A 9,324-nucleotide genomic window follows, 5' to 3' on the forward strand; every position below is an offset into this window, starting at 1 on the left:
AAAAAAACAAAAAAAAAAATTCCGTAAAAAAAACCTCAACTATTTTTCTATTATCAATCCCATTTTATTTAAATCAAATAAATTTTCTATATAATCTTTAGCAAAATTTTTGAATTTTAGAAGATTTTAAGAAAATCATAAAATACAGTGTCATTCACGTGACACAAATTTTGTAATAATTTTTCTTTTATCCATAGATACAAAATAATATAATTGGCAGAGGACTTGGTTTACAAAATTAAACGTTTTTAAATGATGACCTTGCGATAAGTTTAAATCCAAATGCTATAAGCAAACTTTATTTCTGCAATTTTTCCAATCTTTTTTTTTTTTTTTTTTTTTTTTGTTAAATATATCAATAAAATTTTTATTTTACTTGATCTGCTATTTTTATTATCATTTTAACCGTTTTATCACAAGTCTTTTTTTTTTTTTTTTTGATATAATTTTATCCAGTTTACATGATCACTGCTCCCTAAATTTGAATTAGTTAAAAATAAATCTTGGCTGACATTTCGCTTCAGAAATTAGTAAAAAAAAAAAAAAAAACTAATATATTTAATTTATAATAATCAAATAATGGGACGCATTATTATCCCATAAAAATCATTATAGAATTTTGATTTTAAAGAATTTTATTATATAATTATTTTTCACCGAATTTTCATTTTTCCAATTAGCATTTCGAATTTTCAATAAAATTTTTAGCTACCGAATTTTTATTGTACCGACTTTTTAAAACTTCGAACTTTTATTTGTCCGAAATTGCCAATCGCCGAAGAAACAATCAACAAAAATATTTTTGGCCCGATTTTTAAAATTCATCACCAATCAGAAATCAAAAAAGAAAATTCTAATTGGTGAATTTTAAAAATTGCACCGAAATCGTTCGATTGTTTCTTCGGCTATTGGCAAATTCGGACAAATAAAAATTCGGCGTTTTAAAAATTCTGTATTATAAAAATTCGGTAGCTAAAAAATGTTCTTAAAAATTCGTATTAAAAAGAAATTCTTTCAAATGCTAATTCGAAAAATGAAAATTCGTTTAAAATCAAAATTCTATAACTAATGATTTTAAAGGGATAATCATTTATTTGAATTAAATAAATTTTGTTTCTAAGGAATATATATTAAATTAAATAATGACCGAATTATTATTCTTATTCATAATTTGCAATCAATGGCAATTTTAATTAATAATTAATTTTACAACCACCTAAGCGAAATAAGCAAAAATTAATTGAATTTCGTTTGACGTATTTTCATTACAAATTGAATTTACTTCTATATATATATATATATATATATGAAATAATAATTCATATTGAGAATAGGTGCATAAAATATGAAATTTTTTTTAATGACGCTAAACTATGATTATTTAATTTGTTAATTTGAAAAATAGGAAGTGCAAGCATTATATATGCATTGTTCCTTAATGTAAACGATTATTTCTCATTCCAGTGCACGTGTTCGTTAATGTCCGCTTGTGCAATTGCAAGTCACATTTGCAACAAAGACGTCAGTATCGTCATCGGGTAATGCCAGCCGACGTCCTTGTCCTTGCCCGAAGACTTTGCCTTGACGGCAAATCGATGCGGATTTTCTATATACATTACTTTCGTATATATATATATAGAGAGAGAGAGAGATAACAAGTGCAATGCAACTAGCAAAAAGATCTTCGCGTGATTTCATAAATTGCAAACATGTATCAAAATGTGTGAGAATTCATTTTAAACATCAATGATTCGTATTAAATTTTTTTTTTTTTATTTCTGTATACCAAATTTTAACTTTTGTTTCACTAATTCGATTCTTTTCTAATTATGAATTACCACAAAAAAAAAAATAAATCTTTTCAAAATTTATTAAACAAGCTATAAATAAATTGCTTAACAAATTTTAATATCACTTTTTATTTTAGTAAAAAATAATTAAAATTAAAATTTATGAGAGTATTCAATTTGTAACAAAATAGCTCAAAATTTTGTTTTCTAAAACGATTTCGATACCTAGGTGGAAAAGTTCCCGGTAGTCAATACCGCTTCCGCTACCGGAATATTCACTACCGGTAGTCACTACCGGTAATTTTTCCTAGACTACTGGTAGCCACTACCGGTAATTTTTCCGGTACTACCGGTAATTTTTCCGGGACTACCGGTAGTCACTACCGGTAATTCTTCCGGTACTACCGGTAATTTTTCCGGTACTACCGGCAGTCACTACTGGTAATTTTTTCGTTACTACCGGTAGTCATTACCGGTAATTTTTCCGGGAGTTACAATCAAAATTTGTTATTTGGTAATAAATTTTGATTGTAATTCCCGGAAAAATTACCGGTAATGACTACCGATAGTGACTACCGGTAGTAACGAAAAAAGTACCAGTAGTGACTACCGGTAGTACCGGAAAAATTACCGGTAATTACTACCAGTAGTACCGGAAGAATAGTCTCCGAAAAATTACCAGTAGTGGCTAGGCACTACCGGTAATCTAGGAAAAATTACCGGTAGTGAATATTCCGGTAGCGGGAGCGGTAATGACTACCGGTAGTCCCGGAAAAATTACCGATAGTGACTACCGGTAGTAACGAAAAAAGTACTGGTAGTGACTACTGGTAGTACCGGAAAAATTACCGGTAGTGACTACCGTTAGTCCCGGAAAAATTATCGCTAGTGCCTACCGGTAGTGGCTACCAGTAATCTAGGAAAAATTACCGGTCGTAACTACCGGTAGTGAATATTCTGGTAGCGGGAGCGGTAATGACTACCGGTAGTCACTACCGAGAACTTTTCCGCCTGCGTATTGTAAAAAAAATAATTCCAAATTAGAAATTTGAAATGATGTGTAATAATGAATAATAAAAATAATACGGAATAGAAATATTAAAGAAATATGGGGGAAAAAAAAATTATTTTTAGTCTTCTAGTCCTTCAACTTTTTTCGAATATTTTTTTTTCAAGGACACAATGAGAGCACTAATCGTGTTCATCTTGAAGGAATGTAAACCGGATGGGTGAGTCTTTCATTTGTTCGTAAATTTTGTAACAAGCCAACTCAAGTAGAAATTCATGGCCTCTATTTAAATTAAAAGAGAGAGAGAGAGAAATTACCATGGCTAACATTAATTATGTTTTCTTACTGCATAATATTCAAGGAACCACACACACGCTTATGTATTTCCTGTTTCTTTTTAACTTTTTTTTTTTTTTTTATTAATTGACCGCTTCCTTTCTCTTATAATCCTTGAATTTATCGCTTATCAATTTCTTTATGTCCTTTCTTTCATAGAAACCAAACCCATTTAGAATATCAATTTTTTATTTCTTTAAAATGAATGCCTATCACGTAATTTAAAAAGGATATTTTGAAATTCAAACAAAAATATTGAAAAATAATTATGATTTAGAAAAGAAGATTAAATTTTTTTTTATACAAATAAAAGAATTACAGTATACTTTCTGGATTAAAATCTAAAATAAAGTATCTACAGCAAAAAAAACTCTTTTTTATATAAAAATATATACGAAAAATAATATTTGTTTTTGTAAAAGTGCAAAATTATGCATATTTACAAAATGACTTTCATATATTTTTGTATAATGGTGTGAGTGCGTGTGTCAGATGTCAGTCTTATCGAGCGCATTTACACATCATCTATATATATTTTCGACATGAGTCAGGGACAAAATTCAAGGTTTGTACAATATGCTAGCATTTCCTAGTCAATTACGCCAATGAAACGGATTATAGAAAATTCAACCATTCACAATATCAAGTAAAGATAACGAGCACAGATTACAAAATTTTTTTTTTAAATTGATAAAAATTGGCCTCAAGATTTAAGACACCGATTTTGATATCAATAAAATAAATTAATTATTAAAAATATAATTGGCAAATAATTTTTACTATTTTTATATACATTATAATATGAATATACAATTTTCCTCTTTAAAAAAACTCTTTTTTTTTAAATTTGAAATTAACGTCAAAAAAAAGCAGACACGGAACAATTGAAAACAAATTAGAAATAGATTGAGAAAGACTTTATAATATCTTATTTGCCAAATGAGTTTCACAACAAAACAACGATAAAAAAAAAAAAAAAAAAAAAAAATGATGTCACCGAAAATAAATTTCAACTTAATAAATGATAATTTGTCTCATCTGCGTTTTGACCATATTTCGCTCTTTGTTAGCCGAATTTGCCTGATTTAAATTTTAATTATTAACCTTCAATATATAACTTTCTATATCATCATTATATATATATTTATAATTTTCGAATCATGTAAATGACGATTATTAAATGAAACGAATATTGTTCTAAAACTTAACCTCAACCAAAAAGAAACTATTTAATTTTTTAAATTAAATCTATCAAAAAGAGATATTGCATTGACATCATTTTATTTGCAAAAAAAGGGAGAGAGATGGAAAAATTTCACCCAAGAAATATAGAGAGGAGTGACTTGTCTGTTCACTTTCCTTTTGCCCAAGAGTGTGGACCGTCATCGAAATCGGGTCATCGAAGATGGCAGAGAAAGTGAGAGTATCCCCGGTGATCTGTAAAGATCGGGCGAGAAAGGGGGAGGGGAGATCGTGAAGCAGCTGCGGTTTAGCGCTCTACGTGAATCACATGCCTCATTTTCCACACTAATTTCAGTTTCTCTTTGGGATATAAATAAATATTCACTACCAGATGGCACCACTTCTTGGGTCATTTTTTTGCCAAGTTAAAATAGAAAAAAATATTTTATATTCCAAAGAAAAAAATTTTTACCCACTTTCAAAGCAGTTTTTGGTTTTAATTTTTAAATTTTTTGCAAAATCAAAAAATTTTAAGTAATTTACTATATTAAACAAAAAAAAAATGACTCACAGATCGATGAACTTATCCACGTTGTTGGAGAATTAATTGCGTTGTCCTTTGTCCTCTTCATGACGAATTTTCAGCTTCAAGGAGATTCTTTCAAACTAAATAGCCCTCGGAGATCCCTATTTTCAAGTTAAATTTCCATTTGGAAAATGTGAAAAATAACCGTAAAAATAGACCGAGTTCTAAAAAGTCTGAATTCTGTGTCCTTTTTTTCTTTCGCCCTTATCTTTGAAATACGTAGCACCATAAACCATCGAGGATAGAATCTGCAAAAAAAAAAATAATTAAAATACTATCAGTGAAAAATAATAATAATTTAATAATAATAATAATAATAATTATTATAATAGAGCAATTATTATTATTCTAAAAAAAAAAATCAATTTTCATAGAGTTCGATTTATACTACATGCTGTGATTTATAATAAACCAGCATGAAGTAATAATAAATCTGTGCTCGTAATCTAACGCAACTGCAATAACTCGCCCGGTGAAAGAGTGACATCGAAAGTGCAATACACTGTTACAGTTTTCGAAATCTAATCTGTATATTTCAATAAATAGCAAAAAAAAAAAAATTGCACTAAAATTGTTAATTAATTTTAATTTTTAATATCTATTTTTTTAAAATAAGTTTCATTTATAAAATATTATCGAAAAAAATATATATTTTTTTTTAATTTTTGATTTTCAATTATTAATTTAATTAAATATTTAAATTTTTCAATTTTCACTCTATTTTGAAAGTTATTAGCTAATATTAATACCATAATAAAAAAAAAAGATGTATATAATCATGGAAAATTCAACACATGTTTTCGGTTACATAAGATGAATCATTGATGATTTAGAAAGTAATAGATATATATATACCAACTCGAAAATTTAAAAACATTCCATTATTAAAAGAAAATTTTTGAATAACCGGAAATTTATAAATCAAAAAACAGTCAATAATAATAATTTATATGAGACACTTCTCTCAATTTGAAATTTGTGCTCAACTCTATACATATATATATCGGAAACTGAAAGTTTTTAAATCTTTATTGATGACCCATTTACCTACTTGTATTTTATAAGATTCATTATACAAACGACAAAAAAAAAATTTATTTCAGTTACAAAACAAAAAAAAAAAAAAGAAATAAATAAAACGTGATTTTAATGAACAATAAAAAATGTTTAATTTGGAAAATCTACATATTTTTCAGCGCGCGATTAATTTATAATCACCTGCTACTTGATAAGACTGTCGAGGTTGCAACTGATTACTGCTTGATCTACTTTCAATTAAATTACAACATTATATAGTATATATAAAGATTCATCAACCTGATATATCTAAAAGAGAAACGAACAAGTTTCAATATCATTTAATTGATGCTTTAAAAGTTACGCGGTAACTTGTATAAATATAACCATAAACCAACTAATTGCAAAGCGTTGCGAATATCTTCTAGGAAAAAAAAAAATTCCACTTCAGATGAAGTAAAAGTCTTAAAAAGCAGGTTAAAGAACTATTTATGTAAGATTAAAGAAAGTATCTATATTTATTCATTTTAAACTCTAATCGAAAGTGTAAAAATTAAATATAGTTTCTAAGTTTCTTCAACTTTGTTATAGTTTTTAATTTTTAAATAATTTGAAATTTTATCAAATCAATTTTGTTATTCAAATTTTTCTTATTAGAAAAATTTTCTAAATTTGTAATAGAATTTCATAATTTTAATTGCAGTTTAAAATTATTTTAAATAATACAATTTTTATAACTAATTTTCATTATTCTTATTTTTTTTTAATTAAACATAATTTTAATTTTAAAAAAAAAATTATCACCTACAAATTTTTAATTAAATAATTTAGTTAATTTTTGAATTAATTTATCCGGGACAGCGCGTACGCAGTCCCGACTACCAAAAATTATACGTCCGAGATATCCACATTAGGGATATTCGCAAGGGTCAGCTCGACCTTAGTGCAATGGAAGAGCCTCGCCCTGGAGGAACCGCCTTGATGATCACGGTAGCCTCTACGCCAGGTAAGTATGCTTATAGACTTTTGACTTTGAAAAATATATTTATTGTTCATAAAATACACAGTTAAGTTTACAAAAGAAACATTATAAAATATATAAGCTATCGTTTCGGGTACGCAGTTCTCTTAGGAACTTTAACCCCAGTAAATAAAAATCTCTGATTTCTTATTTATATTTTTGATTTAGATCGGTTATGATCGTTAGTTAAAATAATATTTATTTAAGTAAAAATGTTAATAAAAAACTTATTAGAAAACTTAATCTACGACTTAAAAGAAAATAAAAATATATACAGCCTTATTAACTACATAACACTTAATGCATACTAAAAAACACTTAAATCTAATAACAAACTATCTACTGCCCGATCAGAATTTGATACGGCATTCTGTACTTAAGTCTAAATGGCATCTCATCCTTTGTCTTATAAACTATAAATTCATTTCTTATATCGTTTAATACTTCAGAATTCTCTATTTGTTCTACATAGAATTTTCTTGTCGCATCACATATATGTTCCCTTATAGGTCGCACATTACATTTTTTATGTAGATCGCTGTTTCTGTCTCTAGGACCGGCTTTGCAAATCATTCTTAGACATTTATTTTGAATGATTTGTAACTTATTAATATTACTTTCACACGTATTAGACCATACAGGTATTGCATACAACATAACAGGTAATACTATCATTTTAAATAAAATAATTTTATTTTTAATACTTAGTGTACTACGTCTACCTATTAAACAATTTATTATGCTAATAATACCATATGCGTTTTTTCTTATAGAATTAATTTGGTCTTTGAACAGTAGCTTTTTATCTAAGATTAGACCCAGAAATTTTGCTTGATTATTTGATATTATTTTATGCTCATCTACATAAAAGTCAGGGACACTTTCTTTTCTTTTTAGATGTTTAAAGTAAACTAATTCAGTTTTAGCTGAGTTAACCTTCAATTTCCATTTATCAAAGAACTCAAGCAAAACCTCTAGGTAATTCTGTAATTTTTTCACAGCCAAGCTTAATTTTAACGAAGATACATATACTGCCGTATCATCGGCAAAAAGCGAAAGTTTAACTTCATCAGATTTTGGTATTTCATTAATATATAGTATAAAAAGCACCGGGCCTAGAATCGAACCTTGTGGCACTCCAGCTTCAATTGTTTTTTCATTAGAATCTGTTTTATTTGCAGTGACAATAAAAGTTCTGTTTTTTAAATAATTTTGTATTATTTTAATTATATAAAGTGGAAAATTATATTTTTGCAATTTATAAATAAGACCTTCATGCCACACAGTGTCGAATGCTTTTTCAATGTCAAGTAGCACCATCGCAGTGGATTTTTTGATATTAAAATTTGTACTTATATGATTTGTTACCCTAAAAAGCTGTTGTACAGTGTTTCTCTTTTCGCGGAATCCAAATTGTTGTGGAATTAGTAAGTTATTTGCCAATTCAAAATCTTTAATCCTATTTAGAATAATTTTTTCATAAACTTTACTGAGCGTGGGCAAAAGACTGATTGGCCTATAGCTCTGTGGGAAGAGTTTATCCTTTCCAGGTTTGTGGAATGGTAAAATTCTTGCTTTTTTCCAAACGGATGGAAAATATGAAATTTCGAAGCAAGCATTGAAAATATAAGTGAGCTGTACAAAAGCCTTTTTTGGTAATTGTTTAAGAACTATATTTTGTATATTATCCAAGCCCGGTGCTTTCTTTGATTTAGTTCTAAGTACAGCCTTTTTAATTTCCCTTGGGGAAACAAGAACAATATCATTTTTATCTATTTGTTTCGCTCTAATCTCTCTATATTTTCTGTTGATGAGCTTCTCAGTGTCATAATCACTCATATCTTGGGTTAACCGATGAACTTTTTCAAAATTATTCGCGATTTCCTCTACTCTATCCTCATTGCTCAAAGCTAAACCATTTAAGCCATGAAGAATAGGTATAGAATTATTATTTTTCTTTGTGAGGCATTTTGCCATTTTCCACAAGGAATTATCTTTAACGGTTAATGACTCTAATTTTTCATTCCATCTATCATTATTATATTGAAATATTTTTCTTCTTATAGAATTTGTGAGTTTATTTTTAATCTTTTTAACTTCAATACTACGAGTGGATTGATAAATTTTCCTAAGTTTGTTTCTATCAGAAATCATGAGTCTGATTTCATCAGAAACAAACTTTATATTTTGTTTAATTTTAATTTTTGGAATGGATTTTGACATGGCATTTTGTATGACACTAACAAACTCATCAACAGAATTTTCTATATCAACTTTAGTATTTAAATTATTACTCAGTCTCAAATTTTCGTTTACATTTCTTTGGAATTTTTCCCAGTTCGCTTTATTATAATTCAAAAAAGTTTGCTCTTCTAATTTTAAA

At 27.5% G+C, this 9,324-nt stretch overlaps 1 non-coding gene across 1 annotated transcript; it reads right to left on the reverse strand.

Moving 5' to 3' along the window:
• Positions 1–6,772: 6,772 nt before the first annotated feature.
• On the reverse strand, positions 6,773–6,934 carry LOC127276679 (U1 spliceosomal RNA). Its single transcript, XR_007842236.1, has one exon. It is a non-coding gene; the product is annotated as a U1 spliceosomal RNA (small nuclear RNA).
• Between the last annotated feature and the right edge of the window lie 2,390 nt (positions 6,935–9,324).

The sequence above is a fragment of the Leptopilina boulardi genome, unplaced genomic scaffold (genome assembly GCF_019393585.1).
Source record: "Leptopilina boulardi isolate dan_hultmark-lab unplaced genomic scaffold, ZJU_Lbou_2.1 LbouV2_150, whole genome shotgun sequence".
Classification (NCBI taxonomy): domain Eukaryota; kingdom Metazoa; phylum Arthropoda; class Insecta; order Hymenoptera; family Figitidae; genus Leptopilina; species Leptopilina boulardi.